Raw genomic sequence first — 21,121 nt, 5'->3', positions numbered from 1 at the left:
ATTTTACGTATTGACAGTGCAAAGACAGGAACATGCACATGACTTATACCTCTCATTTTAATATTTTGTAGTGTAAAGTATTTATGGTAAGTTTGAGATAGATGATTTTGGGGAAAGGGCAACAATCTTCAGTTAATCAGGTAATTTAATTCTGGTATTGTAATTTCTACAATCAATTCAATTTCAAATTACCAATGAATTTCAAATTACAGTTTTGCTGTTTTAAAAGAAATGTGGTCTTGTAATCTAAAATAATTGAAAATTGTCAAATGTATATTTTGGTTGTATTATAATAAAACACAAACATTAGTGTTCTATGGCTACAAACAGAATGTTGGTTTGTGTGCAAGTTTTATTTTCAAACCCTAAACACAGTAACAGAATATTTGACAGGGAATTGCACTAAATCAAATACCTACGAAAATATTTCCTGGTAACGTTCAGTAAATATGTTTTGCACCTTAAGTATGCAGTAATTTCTCTTATGAAAGAAAGGAATAGATGTCTCTCCCCAGTCAGTACAATTATATAGCTACGCTCTACTGTGATCTGACTTCAGACTTCTGCAGACTGACATAAACATTTCTACCACAAGTAACCACTTTTAAGATTTCCAATGATCATCCTTTAACTGAGATTTGAAAGTACTCATCTTTTTGTTTAGCTATATGAGTATAATTTATTAAAGGAGATAGCTAAGGTATTTTTGTTTTTGCTCTAGAAAGAAATTTCTTTTAGAGAAAATCATATTTCTTGACAATTTGGTACATCCCTGAAGGATATTTTATATTTGCAGTAGGTAATATATAACACCCCCCCCAATGGTTAGGAAATAGCTTGTAGAGATATTGTACAGAAATATGTCAGGTTTCGTGGGTGCTCTGACAATCTGTAAACATGAGAGTTTACAATAACATATAATCTTTAAAAGAAAAAATAATTTTATATGGGACACTCTTAGTAGAACCTTAGTAGGATCATGTCCAAATCATTACTATAACTAAAACATAACACAAGATTAATAACGGAGAAAATTCCAATTGTATTTGTTTGAATGTAGAAAAGTGCATGAGTAATTCTCAAGACAAAAGAAACAAGAGTTTAACATTTAAGTTGAGAATTAAAAGCATCTATAACCACACAACCTGTTATCTACATTAACAGTTTTTCTAGCCCAGGGAAGTCTTGCCCAGGAAGGTGAAGCTGCAAATAACTTTGCTGTTTCTTTCAGAAGACCATATACTTTTCCTTTGTGTGTATATTGGTACAAACATACATCTTGGAGACTGATTTAGCATACCCAATGAAGTTTAAAATACCCATATTCCAAGAACCAGCTTTTCACAGTTAAATGCACATCCTTGAGAACCTTCTCCACATGTGCAATAATAGACGTTTTCAAAAATAGTTATTGTAGGATTAATTATAATAGAAAAAAGAGAACAATCTGTATGTTCTACAAAAGGAGAATGGATAAGTTGGAGTATAGTCGCTAAATGGATACAGAAGTTTAAATGAAAAAAAAAAGATCTGTGTGCATCAACATAGAAAAATCTCAGAAACAATGTCAAATGAGTAAAATCAAGGAGTGTAGGAATGCAAACAGAATTATACTGGGTATATCAAGTTTAAAGAAGCAAATGATACTGCTTATGGATACATACATTCAAATGTAAGTAGTAAACATATAAAAAACACTTCTGGAAAAGTTAAGCTCCAAATTCAAATAAATTTTCCTCAAGAAACAAGAGAATATAGGGAGCTACCACTGTTTCAATAATGTCTTATTTTCTTAGAAAAATATCTAAACCCAATGTGATATTTATATTATATTGCATATATTTGTAGGAACTAGTATATTTAAATGTTAGTAGTCGACAAATTTGGGCATTGGATTGCAATTTAAATATGTTACTCTCAATATAGTTCTGTGTACTTCAGATATTTCACAATAAAACAGGAATTAAGGATCTAAATCTCACAGAACAAATTACTCAATAGTAAATTTGGAAGAGAGAGGGAAAGAGAGAATAGTATATAGAAATACTAGATATTCACCCATCCTAATAGATGCAGCCTTCCAGTTCCAGTTACTCTTACATTATGGACTTTCAGGGACACTGTGATTCTTTTAAAAAAACGTGACAGCTAGGACATTGGTTGGCCTGAGGGACCCTGGGATAATGTCTAGTTTTCAAAGCAACACCTTATTGTTATGGAAATGCCTAAGGCATCTGGGATATCGAACTATGTGCTTAATATGCCAAAAAGACTCCAAACAGCTGAGTTGGCCTTTCTTGGATTGAACACTGTTCAAGGTTGATACTTAAAATATAGAGTTTCTTCTTTCTGGCTTACATAACAAAATTATAAACTGACTTATGCTCTTTAGGTAACTGAAGAAGGAAGAGAAATATTTATAACTTGCAAAATGTCTTTAAATGATCCCACAAATCATTATTTTCTGTAGGAAAGATTTTATATCAATATAATTTGCCCTTTCAACTTACTGTGGATGTTTTGTTTATGTGTAGAGATAGGCTAAAATGTAGCCCAACATTTTTGCCCTTTACAAATTCTCAATTTTATTGGGTCCTGTTAGTGAGGAGCTAGTGTGTTTAAATATGTATTGCAGGAGTATATGGGGCATATTCAGAGAGTATTAATTTAAGTACATAAACCTGGAAAAGAAGAGGATGAAACCAGTTTACGGGATGGGAAGTTATCATTTAGAATCAGGAAAAGGATTATTTAATGGGTCATATCCCTCTAAGCTTTTAATATATTGAAATAAGTATGACTGGGTAATTATCTACAATTACTGAATTGTGTTATAATTGCAGCCTTTTCATACAGGTCATTTTTACTATTGAAAAACAAACAAACAAAAACGTTCAATCACCTGTTGTAATTTGTGTCATTGCTGTAGTTAGTTTTAACAGACATTTGGAAGCGGTCTTAGGTTTCAGTGGCCACAGGCAGTTTAGAATGAGAATTACTATAACTTATTCCTGTGTGAAAATCATAGAAAGCTGGACAAGAAGCCAAGGGTCTGATTATTAGGAACTTTATGATTCAGACTGGATAGAGATTTATTCCTGTAGGCAGAAGGGGACATTTTGGTATTTTTAAGCAGAGAAATGACAGAATGAGATTTTCTCAAATTTGCGTATGAGAAATAAACATAAAGTGATAAACGACCTCTCGATTTCCATGTTTTGCAACTGGGTGGATGACAGTTAAAAAAAAAAAAAGGAAATGCAGCAGTCCCCCCTCATGGCCAGTTTCACTTTCCATGGTTTTAGTTACCCTGATCAACCATGACCCGGAAGCAGATGATCCTTCCACAGACCAACCGGCAGGTCACTCATAGCCAAACGCTACATCACAGTGCCTGCATCCATCATTCACCTCACTTCATCTCTTCCCACAGGCATTCTACCATCTCACCTCATCTCAAGAAAGGTGAGTACGCTCCAATAAGATATTTTGAGAGAGACCATATTCACATAACTCTTATTACCGTGTATTGTTATAATTGCTCTATTTTATTATTAATTATTGCTGTTAATCTTTTACTGTGCCTAATTTATAAGCCAAATTTTATCGTAGGTATGTATGTATAGAAAAGAAAAGCATAGTATATATGGGATTCAGTACTATCTGCGTTTTAAAGCATCCGTTGATGGTCTTGAAACATATCTGTCACTGATAATGGGGGATTGCTGAAAAGGTTAGGGTGGGAGATCATGGTTTCAACATTAACTACTGAGTTGGGGATGATTTGAAGAGTGGCTGGTAGGCAGTTTGAAATATCGGCTTGGTGCTCAGGAGAAATGAAAGCTTGGAATTATTTTGTGGTCACAGGCATAGATGCCAGAAGCAATGTAATAGGGAATGCCGTGAACGTAAGCAGAACTGGGTGGTCAACTTGGAGCCTAAATTAGTGTGTATCCTGATGTAAGTTATCATTAATTTCTCTGTCTTTAATGAGATATTTCTTAGGAATCAAAAAGCTTCCAAAATTATGAATTTTCCTTAAGCTAAATGGCTTGAGAACTAAATCTCTATTCTTAATATCTAGCAGCATTTAGCAACTAAAAAAGAGCTTAACAATTGTTGTGAAACAACAAAAGAGTTTCCCTCAAGATTATTGTGATTCTTTATTTAAGGAACTCGTAAGAAAAAAATTCCACCAAATGGAACAGTTTTTTTTTTTAAAAATTCCTACCCCATGTGCTTCTTTTTAAATTAAATTGGTAAATTGATGAAGATCTATTTTCATTTTGAATGTTCGTCTGTTTTAAACAACAATTACAAACTGGTGTTGCTGGAGTTTTCCTCTGATTCAGGTGGACTCAATGCCACAAACTACAAGATTTAAACTGATAGAACGAAGGCCCATATAATTTGTAATGGATGGTTTGTTTAAGCACAGGACTCTGAAGAGGTCTTTAAAGAAAACTTGAAAGATTTAAATTCATAGCGTAGTCAAGAAAATAGATTTCTCTGACAGATATTCTTTGCTAAACAATATTTTATTTTGCCATCGTATTTTCCTCTTTGATTTACATGTAAGAGTACGTCAGTGTTCAATGAAATCTTCTTAGAAAAACATTCTACTAGACCTTTAAAGTCAAGTGATAAATAAAAGCAAACCAAAGTTTTAGCACTGTTTCTTTATACATTTTCAACACTACAAATGTGATTGGATTAGGCATATTGGTTACATTTACACATTTTGTCTCTTAAACAGCAAAGTAAATTTCTGTCGCTTAGAACTATTAAGATGCATTACTTAAGATGCATTATATATTTTAAAAGTGAAATACTGACATAGGAGAGTTTTGATTTTAATTTGAATACAGGTTGATGTATGCAATTTGCAGAAATCAGCTCTTCAAGTTCCCCTGCCTGAAAAACAAACATTCCTAGCTGTAGCAATTTACTTTCTTTGTGATTATATAAAAACAAAAACAAACTACATTCCTCTCTTTTGGACATAGTATAAATTAAAGCTATTTGTAAATGTATTTATACAATGGTATTTTACATACCCATTATATAAATGATCTAAGTAACAAAAATATAAAAGTAATTATTTTTGAGAAAGTAGAGAGTTTTCTGAGATTTAAACGATACAGACGTGCTTCTGAGAAATCTAAAAAGGAACTCCAGACCACACAAATTTAGACAACTCTCCTTTGTTTTCCACTTTATCTTACCAAGAGAGCAACTAACATGGAGAAGTGGTTTGTGGTGTCTCTTGTCAAGATGGCAAATTGGATAAGGTTCCAGTTCATCCCTCATAGTATCAATTTATAATGGTGTGAGGGGTGATGGGGACAAAAGGGAAATAAAAGTGTGCTCTGTTCTTCCCTTATTGGTGGGGGGATATAGATAAGTATAAGGAATCAGTAACAGTAAATTAATAGGATTATATGTCTTAGGGGTGATAGGGAACAAGGGGAAATAAGAGTGTGCTCTATTCTTATACTGGTTGGGGCGGTATGGATAAGTGTAAGAAATCAGTAACAGTGAATATGTCTTAAGTTAAAGACAGCCTGTATAGAAATTAAAACAAAAACAAAAACACAACTGGGCTCAATTCCAAATTTAACATGGGCAAGCCAGTGAGTGAGGGTCAGTGGAGAGAAAATTGCTAAGAGGAAACATCAGGAGTAAGAGGGGATTCTGGTTAAACCAACTTAACAGGATTCTTGAGGAAGGCAGGCCAGGGTAATCAGATAACATTTAGGGATGATGAAGAATAAGGAAATGATAGGATATCCAGGGTGATCAGATATTGAGGGTGGGGGATTCCAGATAAACTTACTTGACAAGATTCTTAGGAAATTGGGCAGTACATGTCCTACAGGATGGACACTGAAGCCCAAGATCAAAGTCTAGTTGAGAAGAGGGCTTAGGGGAGCATAAGTAAAGTTTGGTGAAGGAAAGAGTCTTTGTCAGTTTGACATCCCAAGGCCCAGGAAGGAGGGTGGTGGCGGAGGATGGAATACAGATGTGTAACGTGCAGTTTTCACATGCACATGCTGGAAGCCCCTTGAAGTTTGAGAAGTAGATAGAGTGAGTCAGCGGCCTGATGCCTAAGGCATCCATTTACACTCTTGTTCAAGCTCTGCAAATGTAACGGACTAGCCAAGATTCAGGGATAAAATAAACAGAGAGTGGACTTGCATGAACCAATGATAATCATGTGTTTTGAACTATGAGCTATAATCAGCGCAAGCCTCTATAGCTGAGATGACCAAGGGAGAGGAAGAGTGTTCACCTGAGCAGACCAACAGAACACAGCAGCTACTGGACTGTTGTCCATGGGAACATCTGCCATTGCATGGACAAACATCCCACCATGGATGTTCCTGTAAGAAGAGGGCCTCCCTCCTTGGAAGGTAGCCATAGTCCAGATTTCCTAAATGACTGCTTTTAGATTGCTATGTTTTCACTGTAATACTGCTTTTATTTTAGTTAATTTTTTGAGTGAAATATTCTTACATGGACTTTCCCAAGATATTGGCCACAATTTAAAATATAGCTTCCTGGAGAAAATGTGATTTGAGTTTCAAACTTTGGAACACAACACAAATGAAAGTTACTAATACCTACCAATTATTGCGTGCATCGGTGTGTCAGCTCTTTTGCAGACATGATCTCAGTTAATGCTCTCAACAACACTTAGACATAGGAATTATTATCCACATTTTTCAGAAGAAACTAAGACTGGGCAGAGAATAAATGTGTGACCTAATGTCATTACAGATACTATTAAGCTGGTAAGGGGCAGAACTGAGATTCGCATCCTGGCTGTTGATTCTAAATTCCAAGTTCTTAACAATAACAATACTGACTCTTGGCCCGTTTGTAGATTGGAAATGTCTATAATAAGTGTTCTCATTACTGCTATATGGAGATTTAGTTTTGTTTCTATTTATTAATAGCTAATCATTATGGAAGTTAATGTTAATGTAATGCAATCTATTAAATTTTTTAACAACCTGATAAAGTAAATACTACTTGAATTTATATTTCCTCATGAAAAAACACAGAATTCCATAGCTTAAAGGAAGGAACCTTCCAATGATACTTTATTTTACACGTACTGACATAGACATGCTTTGTACCAGTTCTCAATGCTTTAGAAATATGAACTCATTTAATTCCCACAGCTTCCTGTGAAACCAGTACTGTTTTCATCCAGATTTTACAAATGAGAAAACTGAGGCACCATGTGGGCAGAGACTGTATTTGAACCCAAGTTGGTTGGCTCTGAATCGTTCTGTGTTGTCTTATAGCTACAAACTGATAAAAGCAAGCACTGATTCTCAAGCCCAGCCCTTAAACTCTGCTCTAGGAACAGCTATACATATTACATTATCACAGACAAGAAATTACACTTAGGATGACTCTTAGAGGACAAAAACAGAATAGTTATAGTAATTTTTCATGTGGCTGCATAAGAATTATTAGCCAGATTTGTTCTCTCTCTCCTGAGATGATGTCTCATTCTTATAATTTTCTAAATTCATGTATTCCTGTAGACTTAGAAAATGCAATCATGGAGTTAGAAGATGGTGTGGAGGGGCACCTGGGTGGCTCAGTCATTAAGCGTCTGCCTTCGGCTCAGGGCGTGATTCCAGAGTCCTTGGATCGAGCCCCACATCAGGCTCCTCCACTGGGAGTCTGCTTCTTCCTCTCCCACCCCCCCGCCTGTGTTCCCTCTCTCGCTGGCTGCCTCTCTCTATATCAAGTAAATAAATAAATAAAATCTTTAAAAAAAAAAAAAAGAAGAAGATGATGGTGTGGAATGAATTGGGTGGTAGTTGTGGCACCGAGTTAAATTATTTATTATGCTCATAAATTCAGTTAATAGCATGCTACTTATTCATTCACATTTATAAAATTGAAGCCCTCCCTTTCATAGATATTTAGTTGCTTTTGTGTTTTAGCATTAGGCTTTCAACTAAAACATTTGTGGTTTCCAGAGTATCAAATCAATCTCAAATTAGGTTCTTGCTAAGTCTGAGAGGGTCTGCTGCTCAGAAGTCACTGCTCTTCTGCACAGAAATAAAGAATGATAACATCTGTAGAACTTAAGTGACTTATGGCTCCATTTTAGAAGGCATAGTAGACAGAAACCCTCTGCTAGAGGCTTAGAGGACTCAATTCCAGTTTTTCCCTTGGCACAGATTGCTTTCTCTCCGGGGAGCCGAGTTCGTAATCAGGGCATAAAGTCAGGGAACACTATCAAGAGGAGGCTGTGTTCAGTCCAGAATAGCATTTGTGTATTCGGTGCTGACCAAGGTGCAGGACTCATTACACGTCGAGGAGCAGATTCCAAAAGGAAGTTACAGGAATTACTCTAATGGCTGTTTATAAAAACAATGAACTGTGGAGAACATAGAAAAAAAGAAGTAAAAGGTAAAGGTAAAGGGAGTAGTGATTAGTAATATTCCAATTCATAAGTTTCTCGTGAGTGGAAACCTGGCAGTACTCCACCAATATCTTATTCTTTATTTCAAATTGTGTCCTATTCAATTTTTTTAATTTAAAAAAGATGTAATATATGAACACATTGTGGCTTAATATATACTATATAATCCTCCAAAATTGTAAGAAAGAGTAAAGCAACAAAAGTTTATTAAACCATATCTTTTCTTTCCCCTCAGACCTCTTTGTGGAAGTTTCCATGTCATCGTTGAAGTGCAGAGATCCCTAAACCAATAGGATCAGACATATCCCATTAGAACAATAATCTCTTTAGAAGCAGGATCTAAATTCTTCAGGTATGTGTGTGTGTGTGTGTGTGTGTGTGTGTGTGTGTATGTGTAGGCAACCTTTACTCATCATTCTGACTTTTTCTGCTATGTGAAGTAAGAAATTAATCTGGCTAGGGGAAAAGAAGCAAAAAGTGCATGGAAAAGTGTGGTTTGTTGTTGTTTTTTTATGAGGCACTCAGTATGCTAGGAGTTTGACAGAAATTTATCCCTTGCTCTTCCTGGAATCGTCTCCTATATTATTTCTGTAGTTTTCTTTTAGCCTAAAAATACTTTTATAATATGCTTCCTGGCTGTGTCACCACAGTTTGGCCTGTCAAAAATGTTCAACCATATATTCATTTGACTTAATACATACCTTTCCTGGGTAGGATTGAACACATGCACTGCGGAGTGGGTATCAAGTACATGTTTAGTTGTGCATTATACCCATTTATATACACATACAGCGTATCTACATCAAGCAGATGCTATGAGATTGTGATCCATCAAAAATTAAGAGAAGCAAAGTGAAGAAGTGAAGGCTCGTGAAGAGAGCAAGGAGACTGGAATAAGAGAAAAAGGAAGGTTGAATTGGTAAGCCAAATAGTAGTGGAGATTACAGCTAGAAAATTAACAGGGAATAAAACCTGGATGAGAAGCTGGGTGAAAGTCCTGAAAGAAAGCAAAGAAAGAGACTCAAAACGTGATACTCAATTTCTGAGATTGATTTGGAAGTAATATATAAACATCTGGATCTGGGATTTTAGACAGATAGGGAAAATTATATGAACTATGGTGGAGTTATGGTCAGCAAAGATTTTTACTCCAGGGGAAGAAGTAATCCTCAGCTAGAGGGACCCTAGTGAAAATAGGGATGAAAGCCAATATGTAAAGCAAATGACGGTATTTCTTACATGCAGGTGACAGAGGCTAGGGGGATTATGTTAAAGGCAAGAAAAGATGAAGGATGGAGCTAAAGCCATATGGATGAATGGAGACCTCATTCCTCCCTCCTTTGTCACTGTAAGATTGGAGCTTTCTGTTTTAAGATAACCAAAATGAAACATCCCTAGCAAATTTTCCTAGCTCTGATATTTTTTTTCAAAATAACTTAAGTTCTAGTCAAGCTTCTAGTCCTTTCCAGGTGTAGTTGACAGTGATCTTGACAGCGTGATACAGTGTATTACAAACTCCCCTCTGACCAAAGAACCATTCCTTCCATTCATTTGCCATGATGTTTAACATTTCTACCTTTAGAAATGTAAGTTTTTTTTTAAGTAAAGGCCATTTATCTCCTTTGAAAAAATAAAATGAAAATATATTTATCTTTTATTTCTCAAATAAAAATCTCTACCAGGTCCAAATTTCCTCAACCTCCCTCTTATCTATATTACACCTGCGCCTATTCTTATCTCTTTAACCTTAGAATTTGAAGGTAACCTGTCCACTTGTACTCTTGGATCTCATCCATTTCTGTCTTCACCAAGAACTCATTACATCAATTTTTTTTTCTATTTTCAACATAACTTCTTCAACTATAATCTCTGGTTGTATCTCTTCCAATCTCTTCTCTTTTACAGTTATGCTTAAAGGTAAAGTTAGTACAATTTCTACATCTATTTCTTCTCTTTTCCCCTATTTCCAAATCACTAAGAATTGGAGTTTTGCTAATGTAACCAGTGACTCAAAGGGGACAATACCTTTTACTCTTCTCTTATTTGATCTCCCTACCACCTCTGGCACTGATGATTGACATCAAATTAATTTCATCTTTGCTTCTATTACATGAGTCTCTTTTGGGTCTTCCTTCTACTATGCCATTCTCCTTAAAGTCTTTTTTTCAGCTACTTCTCATCTTGTCTCGTTCTTAAATTATGACATACCCCAGGGAAAACTCTCAGTTATCTGAAGCCATATCCCTTTGGTTCAAATCCATGTTCTACTATTTGAGAACTATTTGACTTGAGGAAGGTTATCTATCCTTTCTGTGGCCCACCTGTAAATTGAGGATAACACCAATATCATAATAAAATGCAATGTAAGTTTTCACTGTAACTATGATTTTCCATGGACAATTTATTTTATGCCTTCAACTCTACCTGCCATTTCTACTGTAAAGATTCCCAAATAGGCATCTTGTACTGAGACTCTTCTCCTAAACTCTTAGGCTAAAACTTCTGTTAGCTGTCACTCTCAGGATTTACCATTCATCTTAAAACAACAGAAGCAAATCTGAACATGTGGCCTCATAGTGTTTATTTAGGTGGATGGCAACATCCAAAATTCTCCCTCTCCCCATTTTGGTCTCAAATCTGACATTAACTGTCATTCATTTATTTTGGTTAACTCTTGTTTATTAACTCAAAAGAGAACCTAGACACTTTCTATGTTTATCTTCTCATTATCTGAGTTTTGTCTTAATATAGGCACCTCAACTTGTCTCCTGAATGATTGCCAAATTGCTGTCACTTTCTGGTTTCCCTGACTATTGTGCCATGCTTCTCCAATCTATCTTTTACAGGATGCCAGTGAAGTTTCTTTAAAGGGGAAATCTGATAACTCCATCGCTTTTCCTCAAAATTCTCCCATACTTCCTTATGATTCACAAACTCCAAACATTTCATGTTACAGTAAATCCTACCTAGGTGGCCCCTTCTCGCTAACCTAGCTCGTCTTCTACTAGTCCTTTTCCCCATTCTTTATGCTCAAACAGTACGTGCAGGTTCCCTTCTGTGCACCTATATATGCTGTGCCCTCCATTGAGAATGCCTATTTTCTGTGTCTGCCTAGCAAACACACATCTATAGGATCTCATAGTAAACAGTGCTTTCTCGGTGACTCCTGCCCTGAATCCAGCCATCAGCCTTACATGTTTTCTTTTCTTCTCTTAGAATATCTCCATTTATTGAATTATAATTGATCCTTATCATTTGAGGTTCTGTTTTTGAGAATTTGCCTTCTCACTAAAATTAATTTGTAACCCAGAAGTCAATACAGTACTCTTACAGTCATTTTCAGACATGTGGATAAGCTTCATACAAGAATGAGTGCTAGTGCTGCTGGTCTTGAGTTCAATGGACCAATTATATATTTAAATGAGATATCTTTAAACAGAAACACACATAAAACAAAGTTATGTATTGATTGGTCATTGAAAATGTGACTGGGCACTGACAGGAACCTAACCCTATGTGTTTCCCATGGGAGCAATGGCTTAGTATTTGTGATCTCATGTTCATAGTGACCAGTGACTTTATAAAATATTACTACAGCCAATAATGAGAACCAACTGTATATTTATTTGTTTGCATGCCTATATGTAATGTTTTGAGGGCTATTATTCTGTCTTTTCATACTGTATCTATAGGGTCTTGAATAATTCTTGACAAAAAGTTGGTACCTCATAAATATTTTTAAATGAATAACATGCAAATGTATATATGCAGGGATGAAATATATGGCAGCATTACTTATTGCAGTATGAGTATAATTTCTGAAGAAATAGAATAAATTAGATGAGTTTCAATGAACAGAAAGAAAAAAAAGATTATTGGAGGGAGAGCTGGCTAGGGCACAGCCATCTGGATTTCTGTGTCCTAGGAAGGGGCCTGGGGTAAGTGAAAGAGGAGAAGTGGCAAGGTAGGAAGTAGCTTGAGTCAAGAGCCCCTAGTCAAAGGGATCTTGAAAAGGAGTAACTAAGATCAGAAGGGTTATGTGGGAGGCTACAGAAGCAAACCTTACCTTCCTTTAGATTTTGTGAGGGTTTCTAGTTTCCCTTCGCTTTCTCAAATTTCCTATGTACAAATATGTTGACAAACCATTCTATGTCTAGGACTGTCCTGGTTTTAGCACAGAAAGTCCTACCTCAGGGGAAACCCCTTAATGCTAGGCATACCAGGATGCTTGGTCACCCTGTGTACCAACTACTATATCTTGAAGCGTACTGTATTTGCAAATTAAGACAGTGTTAATTCAGTGTTCATCTATTGTTGCTTAAAAACTATAACTGTCAAACTCCAATTACTTGGCAGACACTGTTCAGTTCTTGAGGACACAAAGATGAATTTGATATTGCCCTTCTCCTCAAAGATCCCTGTGTCACGTCTCAAAATAATTTTTACTTCAAATTGTTTTTATAAATAATTATGGAGTCAGAATGGAAACCCACAACATTAGGTTTTCTGATATAGGTTATTTTTCATTAAAGACCTTATTTTTTTACAGCAATTGTAGGTTTAGAAAACAAAGAGGAAGGTACAGAGGTTTCCCATGTACTCCCTGCCCTTGCATAGACACAGCCTCCCCCATTATCAACATTATTCATCAGAATTGTGCATTTTTCACCAAGGATGAACCTACATCATAATCACCCAAAGTCTATGGTTTACCTTAGGGTTCACTCTTGGTTATATACATTCTGTGGGTTTGGACAAATGTATACTGACATATATATCAGTGTAATAAACAGCATTTTCTTTGCCCTAAAAATCTTCTGTGCTCTGCCTATTCTCCTCTCCCCCCTCCACCCACTACCCCCTGGCAACTACTGATCTTTTTACTGTCTCTGTAGTTTTTCCTTTTCCAGAATGTCATCTAGTTGGAATTGTACAGTATATAGCCTTCTCAGATTGGCTTTTTTCACTTAATAACATGCACCTAAGTTTTCTCCACATATGTCATGGCTTAATAGCTACTTTCTTTTTAGTGCTGAATAATATTCCATTGTCTGGATGTACCGTAGTTCATTTATCTGTTCACCTACTGAAAGACATCGTGGTTGCCCTCACATTTTGGCAATTATGTACAAAGCTGCTATAAACATCTGTGTGCAGATTTTTGTGTGGCTATGAAATTTCAACTCCTTTGGGAAAATACTGAGAAGTATAATTGCTGGATTGTATGATAAAAATAAGTTCTGTTTTGTAAGAAACCACCAAACTGTCTTCCAAAGTGGCTGTACCATTTTGCATTCCCACCTGTAATGAGTGAGAGTTCCTGTTGCCCCACGTCTTCACCAGTATTTGGTGTTGTCTGTGTTTCTGATCTGGCTCTTCCAATAAGTGTGTAGTGGTATCTTGTTGATGCATTCTTTATAGGGCTGAAAAACCAAAGTCTGATTCCAGAGAAAGGGAATCTGTAAGGGCTAGGGCTATTTTTAAGTTATACTTAGATGGGACAGTTAAAAGAACTTGAAGAAAGAAAGATCTGACAATGTAGAGAAGAAAACACATGCTGAGGAGCAAAATACCTGTAGACAGATGGAAGAAAAAAAGCTTCTGTTCCCTTATATACTGCATGCTACCAGGTTGTTCAAGGACCCAGAGACCCATACCTCTGAATTACAAGAAAGAAAAATAAATAGGTTGCTTTCATGTACGGCAAAACTTCCATTAGAATTTGTTATATTCTTTCCTAGAATAAATGTTTGTGATACTAGAATCAAAAGTTCTTTTTTTATAATAAACAGTCATAACTGCTCTCCCTATGAAAATATGAGAACAATGTAATTATTGTACAAGATGGGTAAACTAAACCAAATTTTATCTCAGTTTAAAAACAACAGTTCTTAGTAATGGCAATAATCAGATTTTACTTTCCAAGTGATCTTCAGCCTGGTAAAAAGTATTCTTACTATTCAATTTACCACAGAGTTTTCAAGATCTCCAGAGGGTTCCAAAAGTCCTTCACATAAAAACACACTATTATTTTTCCCCCTGACTCAACCCTTAAAAGTTACAATTCCACCCTACTCTTATTTACTGAGCAGTGCTCCTGTAATATACTTTGCCACTGATACCGTCTTCCAAGAAAATAGTAATTTTGTGTATTATTGAAATGTTTGACTTGATTAATAACAAAACTGTGTATTTATAAAAGGGGCTTCAATCAATTCTTGATTCAGAGTATGCAGCAGATGCATAAACATTGTATTCAGGTTGAATTTGCAGTCATGTCAGTGAAGGGAAACATGATAGGTCAACTTGAGTTACTTCAGTCTATTTTGCTGGCTATAACCAAAGATTTAAACAAAATCATCCAACTTCTCTTGATTCTTATCAGTCTCGTACCATTTGATTTATACTAAAAGTATACATATGTATTTGGCAAGATAGTTAAATATAAACAATAAAACACAGCTGCTTCGATAGTTTAGGATTATACACTTGACTATAAATTCTTTAGACAACGAAACAACTCTTTAATATATTCTAAAATAATAAAGAGACAATACAATTTTATACAGAGAAGTGTGTTTAACAATGATCATCGCATGGCAGTATGTACACATATTTGAAGCGTGTGATGTAGCAGGAAAATAAGACTGGAAACCAGGTTCTTGGGTACTATTCTGGGAATTGACACTAACAGATTATGGACACATCACTTTGATTATCTCTGCCATATTTCTTTCATGATTTGTTTCCCAAATAGTGCTTTTTGAAATATTCCTCTAGAAATTTTAACAGATACGTCGTTGAAAGGGGTTGATTGATCACATATGTTTAGGAAATACTTTTTTAAAAAGATTTTATTTATTTATTTGACAGAGATAGAGACAGCCAGCAAGAGAGGGAACACAAGCAGGGGGAGTGGGAGAGGAAGAAGCAGGCTCCCAGCGGAGAAGCCTGATGTGGGGCTTGATCCCATAACACTGGGATCATGCCCTGAGCCGAAGGCAGACGCTTAACGACTGCGCCACCTAAGTGCCACTACTTTTTTTTTTTTAATATCCTATCTGGAAATTTCACAGTGCATATTTGTAAATGAAAGACTCTAAATACATTAAGGCTGCAATTTACTTTTCTGGGGGGGGGGGGACAATGTGTTTAACAAGGTTAATTGAACTTGGATCACATTTTTTATGTCAGTTTTATACACATTTAGAAGCTAGATACTTTCCAAAGTCTTTCTCATTTTTTAAAGTCCATAATTGTAGCTCAGAAAGCATTTAAATAACATGCCGGTTAAAAAGAAATCAGTCTTTATCCATCTCATCTAAACTAGTGAACAATGGCAGAAATAAGGATATTGAGGTATTTTGCTTTTACGAGACATTGATGGATGCAGAAAGTATGGATTCCTATTTTCTTGTAAAATGTATTTTTCTGAGCACAACATCACAATGCTTTCATTCATTTGCTCCACATTCATTGGGGTCAGGGGCCAGTGATGAGGATTTTCCGGGTGACAAGAGGAAGACAATTTGAAGTATAACATTAGATTAATGTCTACTGTTGAAATCCTTCCTTAGGAACAGGTCGGCAGGTTTGTAAGTTCACTAAATGGTCATCTCTTAGCTACGTCTATGTTTGAAATGCTGGGCTGTGTGGCAGTAGGGAACCTGAGGCTTTTTCTACTGAAGGGTACTAAGAGCATCATTAAGTCTATTTCCTACACTGTCTGTTTCCCTCTCATTTGGAAAGGGATAACTGAGAGTTTAGGGTTGATAAAATTTTGCAGAAATTACCACCATTTACATGTAAAAAATTTAAATATGTATTATGGAAAATAATACATGGATTATGTATTATGGAAAATACACCTTTCCTCTTTCAGTCTTTAGAAATCACATACATTTCTCCATATAAGAGAGGGAAGTATGTATTATGTATTATGGAAAATACACCTTTTCTCTTTCAGTCTTTAGAAATCACATACATTTCTCCATATAAGAGAGGGAAGTAACTACTACCCAAACCAGCTGCCCTAGTCTCCCTGCTGTTCCCATGGAAATTACCAACAGGATATACAAGTAAGGAAAAGCTACATCACTGCAAAAGCGAAAGAAGTCAATTACTGAAGACCCCTAGAAATTTGAATCTTTGTTATATCTAGACAGCTGGGATAAGTTTAAAGGATAGCATGGAAAATACGTGGGACTTTTTTTCCCAAAAAAGTAATATTCCAAAAGCCCAGTAATATCCCTTAGACAAAATGGAAACCACAAGGGGGAAGTTAAAGTGCATGGGATCATCAGACCAACAATGAAATCCTTGGGGGCTATCCCATGAATTGTGTGGCCTTGCCAGGCAGAGTGCAGATACCTACAACACACGTTTATGCCAAAGGACAGCCTCATAGGAGCAAATCTGCATGGTGTATACAATAGTCCGTGACCATTAGATTGGAGGTTAAATAAAATTTGTTAAATAAAGGACAGTAAAATACAGAGTGGATATACAGTTGCCTCTTGAACAACACAGGTTTGAATTGTGTGTGTTTGAATTATATGCAGATTTTTACAGTAGAATACTATAAATGTATTTTCTCTTCCTAATGATTTTCTTAATAACATGTTCTTTTCTCTAGCTTACTTTATTGGAAGAATACAGTAAATAATACATTGAACACAAAATATGTATTAACTGACTTTGCTATCGGTGAGGCTTCAGGTCAACAGCAGGCTGTTAGTAGTTAAGTTTTGGAGGAGTCAAAAGTTATACATGGATTTTCAACTCTGCAAAGGGTCAGTGCCCCTCCCCACTGTGTTATTTAAGCGTCATCTGTATTTTGTAAAAGTACCCAGTGGGTGGGTGAGCAGGAGGTGAATCTAGCCCACGTACCTAGTGCCAAGATGTAGGTCTTCCCAAGTGGGAGCTACATCCACCTAGGGGAAGAGAAATAATTTTACTCCAGAAAAGTGCCATCTGTCCAAAAGACACAAAAGTCAGAATAGGCTAATATGAGGCCTAAAGAAAAGTATATTGAAAGTGAAGTTTTCATAGACTACCTTGGTACTTCTCATGCAATGAGCCACAGCACATGCAGGTGCTCAGAAACCCAGCTGCATACCCTTTCGGGGTCCCTTAAGCACTGGGCTAGGCTGGGACCCCATGGTCAGTCTTCTCCAGCTCAAGAAATCACATCTGTTTATCCCTACTTGCCATACATTTCCTAGGCCTGCTGTGCCATGGAGAAGGTGTGGAAGCACTGGCCCACAGCCACTCACTTATTCAGTGAATTACTACTTATTATTTTCCCACGGTGTGCTTTGTTCTGGAGAACAGCTCAACAAAAGCACTAAGGGCCCTACATGTATCCTACATCCCTCTATATTCCAATATCTTTTGCAACATCCTCCCAGTTTTAGTCTCTGTCCTACTAACACACAGCTCTTCAGCAAACCCTGACATTTTAATCCATGAGATCACAGAGTTCCAGATGTCTTCATCATTAGCTTAAGATGTAATAATAATAATTCATTCATTCATTAAATGCACAGTGTGAGTGCATATGCTGGAGTGAATATGTGTTATGAGTATGTGTGTTGAGCAAGATAAAGATTAATACTAAAAAAAAGTAAGTGTGTGGGTGATAGGTGTCTCAAAAGTATAGTTCAGGTCAGTTGTATTTGTGTATGGAGTATCTCTGATAAATTTCTTACTGTTCAGTCGGTGTGCTTAAGCTGAAAATAGTCAGGGGCACCTGGGTGGCTCAGTTGTTAAGCGTCTGCCTTCGGCTCAGGGCGTGATCCCAGAGTCCTGGGATCGAGCCCCACATCAGGCTCCTCTGCTGGGAGCCTGCTTCTTCCTCTCCCACTCCCCCTGCCTGTAGTTCCCGCTGTCTCTCTCTCTCTCCGTGAAATAAATAAATAAAATCTTAAAAAAAAAAAAGTTGAAAATAGTCAATTTTTGCCCTGGGGCCATTGCAAAAATCAACCAACATTTTAGATTTTTAATAGCTCCTCTTATTCTTTTTTCTTACTTTGTAGGTCCTTTCTTGAGGCCCAACATTTTCAGATTTTCTTTCTTTCTTTACTTTTTCTTTCTTTCTTTCTTTCTTTCTTTCTTTCTTTCTTTCTTTCTTTCTTTCTTTCTCTCTCTCTCTCTCTCTCTCTCTGGCAAATCCAACCATTCTACTGTCAATTTTTACTCTGAATTATTTTCTTCAACATCCATTATAATTTCTGAGTAGAATTAAAATATTTCCTGTTGGAGTTTCAGGTTTAAATCTTGGTAGGGGTGAGAGAAGAAAACAAAACGAACAAAATCAGTATGGAACAACACAAAACAAAAAGCCAATAGTGACTTCATAGCTTCTTCTTTGGCCATCACCATTACTCTTCCTCTTCTTCTCCTTCAGAAACTGTTTTCTAGCTAATTTCTCATTCTAGGCCTGGATATAGGCCCTGCGCTCCACATTAAAGCCTTCTGAATATTCTTATCCTCTATCTTTTCCTCTCTCCCCTTAAGCAATCGCATTGGTACTGAACCTGAACTCTGTGTATTTAGCAGTCTTCATCTTGAATCCTTAAAGGGATCGTTTTCCCTGAATCAGAATTAAGACACGTGGTTCAACAATAGCACATTTCTCTATCTGTGATGATGAAACAGTTCATGGCAGAAAACAAGAGAAATACTGTGGATAACTTCAGCAAAAAGGGAATGAGTAAATCAAATCCATAAATTGCTTGGAAGTAGGAGAAAGGCTGTGTGCCCCCATTATATTTTCATAGGTGATGCAGAGCTCTGCTATGCCCTATTCTGGGATTTTTTGAAATGGAAGTTATATTCAGATGTTTTTAGCAAATGCTGGATATAAATTCATTATTTCTCTTCTCTTCTTTCCTTAATAATCTACTCTCCCTGTTCTGCTCCGTTTAGTAGACTGCTGTTGTTCAGTTTTCCTGTGTATTGTGATCTACCCAGAACAGTGCTTGAGATATAATAGATGTTCAATTAATATATTTCTTTTTTTTTTTTTTGCAGTTTCTATTGAAGTACATCTTTTCCCCAGGTTTTTTCTCTCTTCTCTGCTCTATCAAAATACTTGTTCCCACACTTCATTCTGTGTAAAATTGGGCTGACATTATTCACAATTCTGGACTTCATCATATTTGTAATTTAAAGACAATGTCAACTTCAACTGCACTTTCGAAATACTAAAGGCCCAGTGACCATATTTCAAAACAGATATGTTAGGACAATTGTTTGGAAAAGCTATCAAATCCATAATTCTTTTTTCTGAGTGTGGTGTTACTCAACTATTTGTTCCTGAAGTGAGAAATCCCAACTAATTAGATCCAGTGTCTTTTCTTCTCACATGTCTCTCTACTTATCCACTTGTCCAGATTCTATATTAGGAAAGAAGACAAAGGGCAGAAGTAAAATCCTATTTCTAAGTTTTCAAACTTTTCCCCTGGGTTCCCTTAAGAACAAGGACTCAAAATTATATAGATGTTGTTCCCTTTGAGATAAAAGGAGATAATGTTACCCCACATGGTGAATAAATCATAATAAATCTAAGACACAGAACAAGATGAGCATTAGCAAGAGACCGGAGAACAAGTTTGGAGAATGAGGATTAGCCAATTGCTCCCTAATGTCAAACCAAGATGCAGTAGAAATAACCATTCTGGCATCTGACAGACAAAGTCAAAGGTCAGGATTTAATGTCGCCATCATCTGATTTCCCAACTTCACTGAGCAGGTGCTTAATAAAGCATGATTATTTGTGATGTTTAAAGAGTTCAGAGCAAAGTAAGATGTAGAGTGATTACCAGCTCTGTTATTCTGGTGAGAACACTGTAACCTTTTTGTTAATGACAATTATGTTGAGGTCATTACTTTGTCAGAGTTGATTTCTTTCCCTTAAAGTATGGAATGCAAAAATATTATATTACATGAAACTAATAATATCACTGATGAGTCTTCAGTGATTATAAAGAAGAAGAAAGAATTTAAGGTCGGCAGAAAGAGCCCTGAATGACCGGTGATTAGATAAAAACGTGGTTTACTGAGGCTTCTAAGTGCAAAGGTCATGTAAAGCTGGCAGAAATTTTCACACAACCACCACAATTTATTCGTAGAAAGAAAGAGAGAATGAGAGCAAGAGTGAGACAGGGAGAGAGAGAGAGAGAGAGAAGACAGAGATATCTTTTCACAGCAAGTGTAATTAATGCTGACTGTAAAGTTTCTGTTAGGGAGAACGTTATTAAACATAACAAACATAACATCAGGAGTTTAAAACGTTGCTTACTAGGCCCATTTCCTTCCCCATCTCCTTCACTTGCTTTTAAGTCATATAAATCAACAAATTTCATATTTAAACAATTAGAAAGGGCAGAGGTTCAAGAGTCAGAACAACTGCCTGGGTTTGAATCCCAGGGTCCCCACTTACGGAAGCAACCTGTTGGGCATATTTCTTAACCTCCCGTATCTCTGTTCTGTTGAAATAATAGTACACAATTATGAGAATTAACAGTGACGATCTTTGTAAAATAAACAGTTGTTGAAAACTTAACCCCCACTCAAGCAAAATAATTGCCATGCCTCCTGGTATATGTGCCCATGTGTATTTCCCTTCCACCTTGAATCTGTGCTGGCTCTGTGACACACTTGAAA

This window comes from Ailuropoda melanoleuca, chromosome 1 (assembly GCF_002007445.2).
Source record: "Ailuropoda melanoleuca isolate Jingjing chromosome 1, ASM200744v2, whole genome shotgun sequence".
Taxonomy (NCBI): Eukaryota; Metazoa; Chordata; class Mammalia; order Carnivora; family Ursidae; genus Ailuropoda; species Ailuropoda melanoleuca.
Note: the sequence above shows the minus strand (reverse complement) of the source record.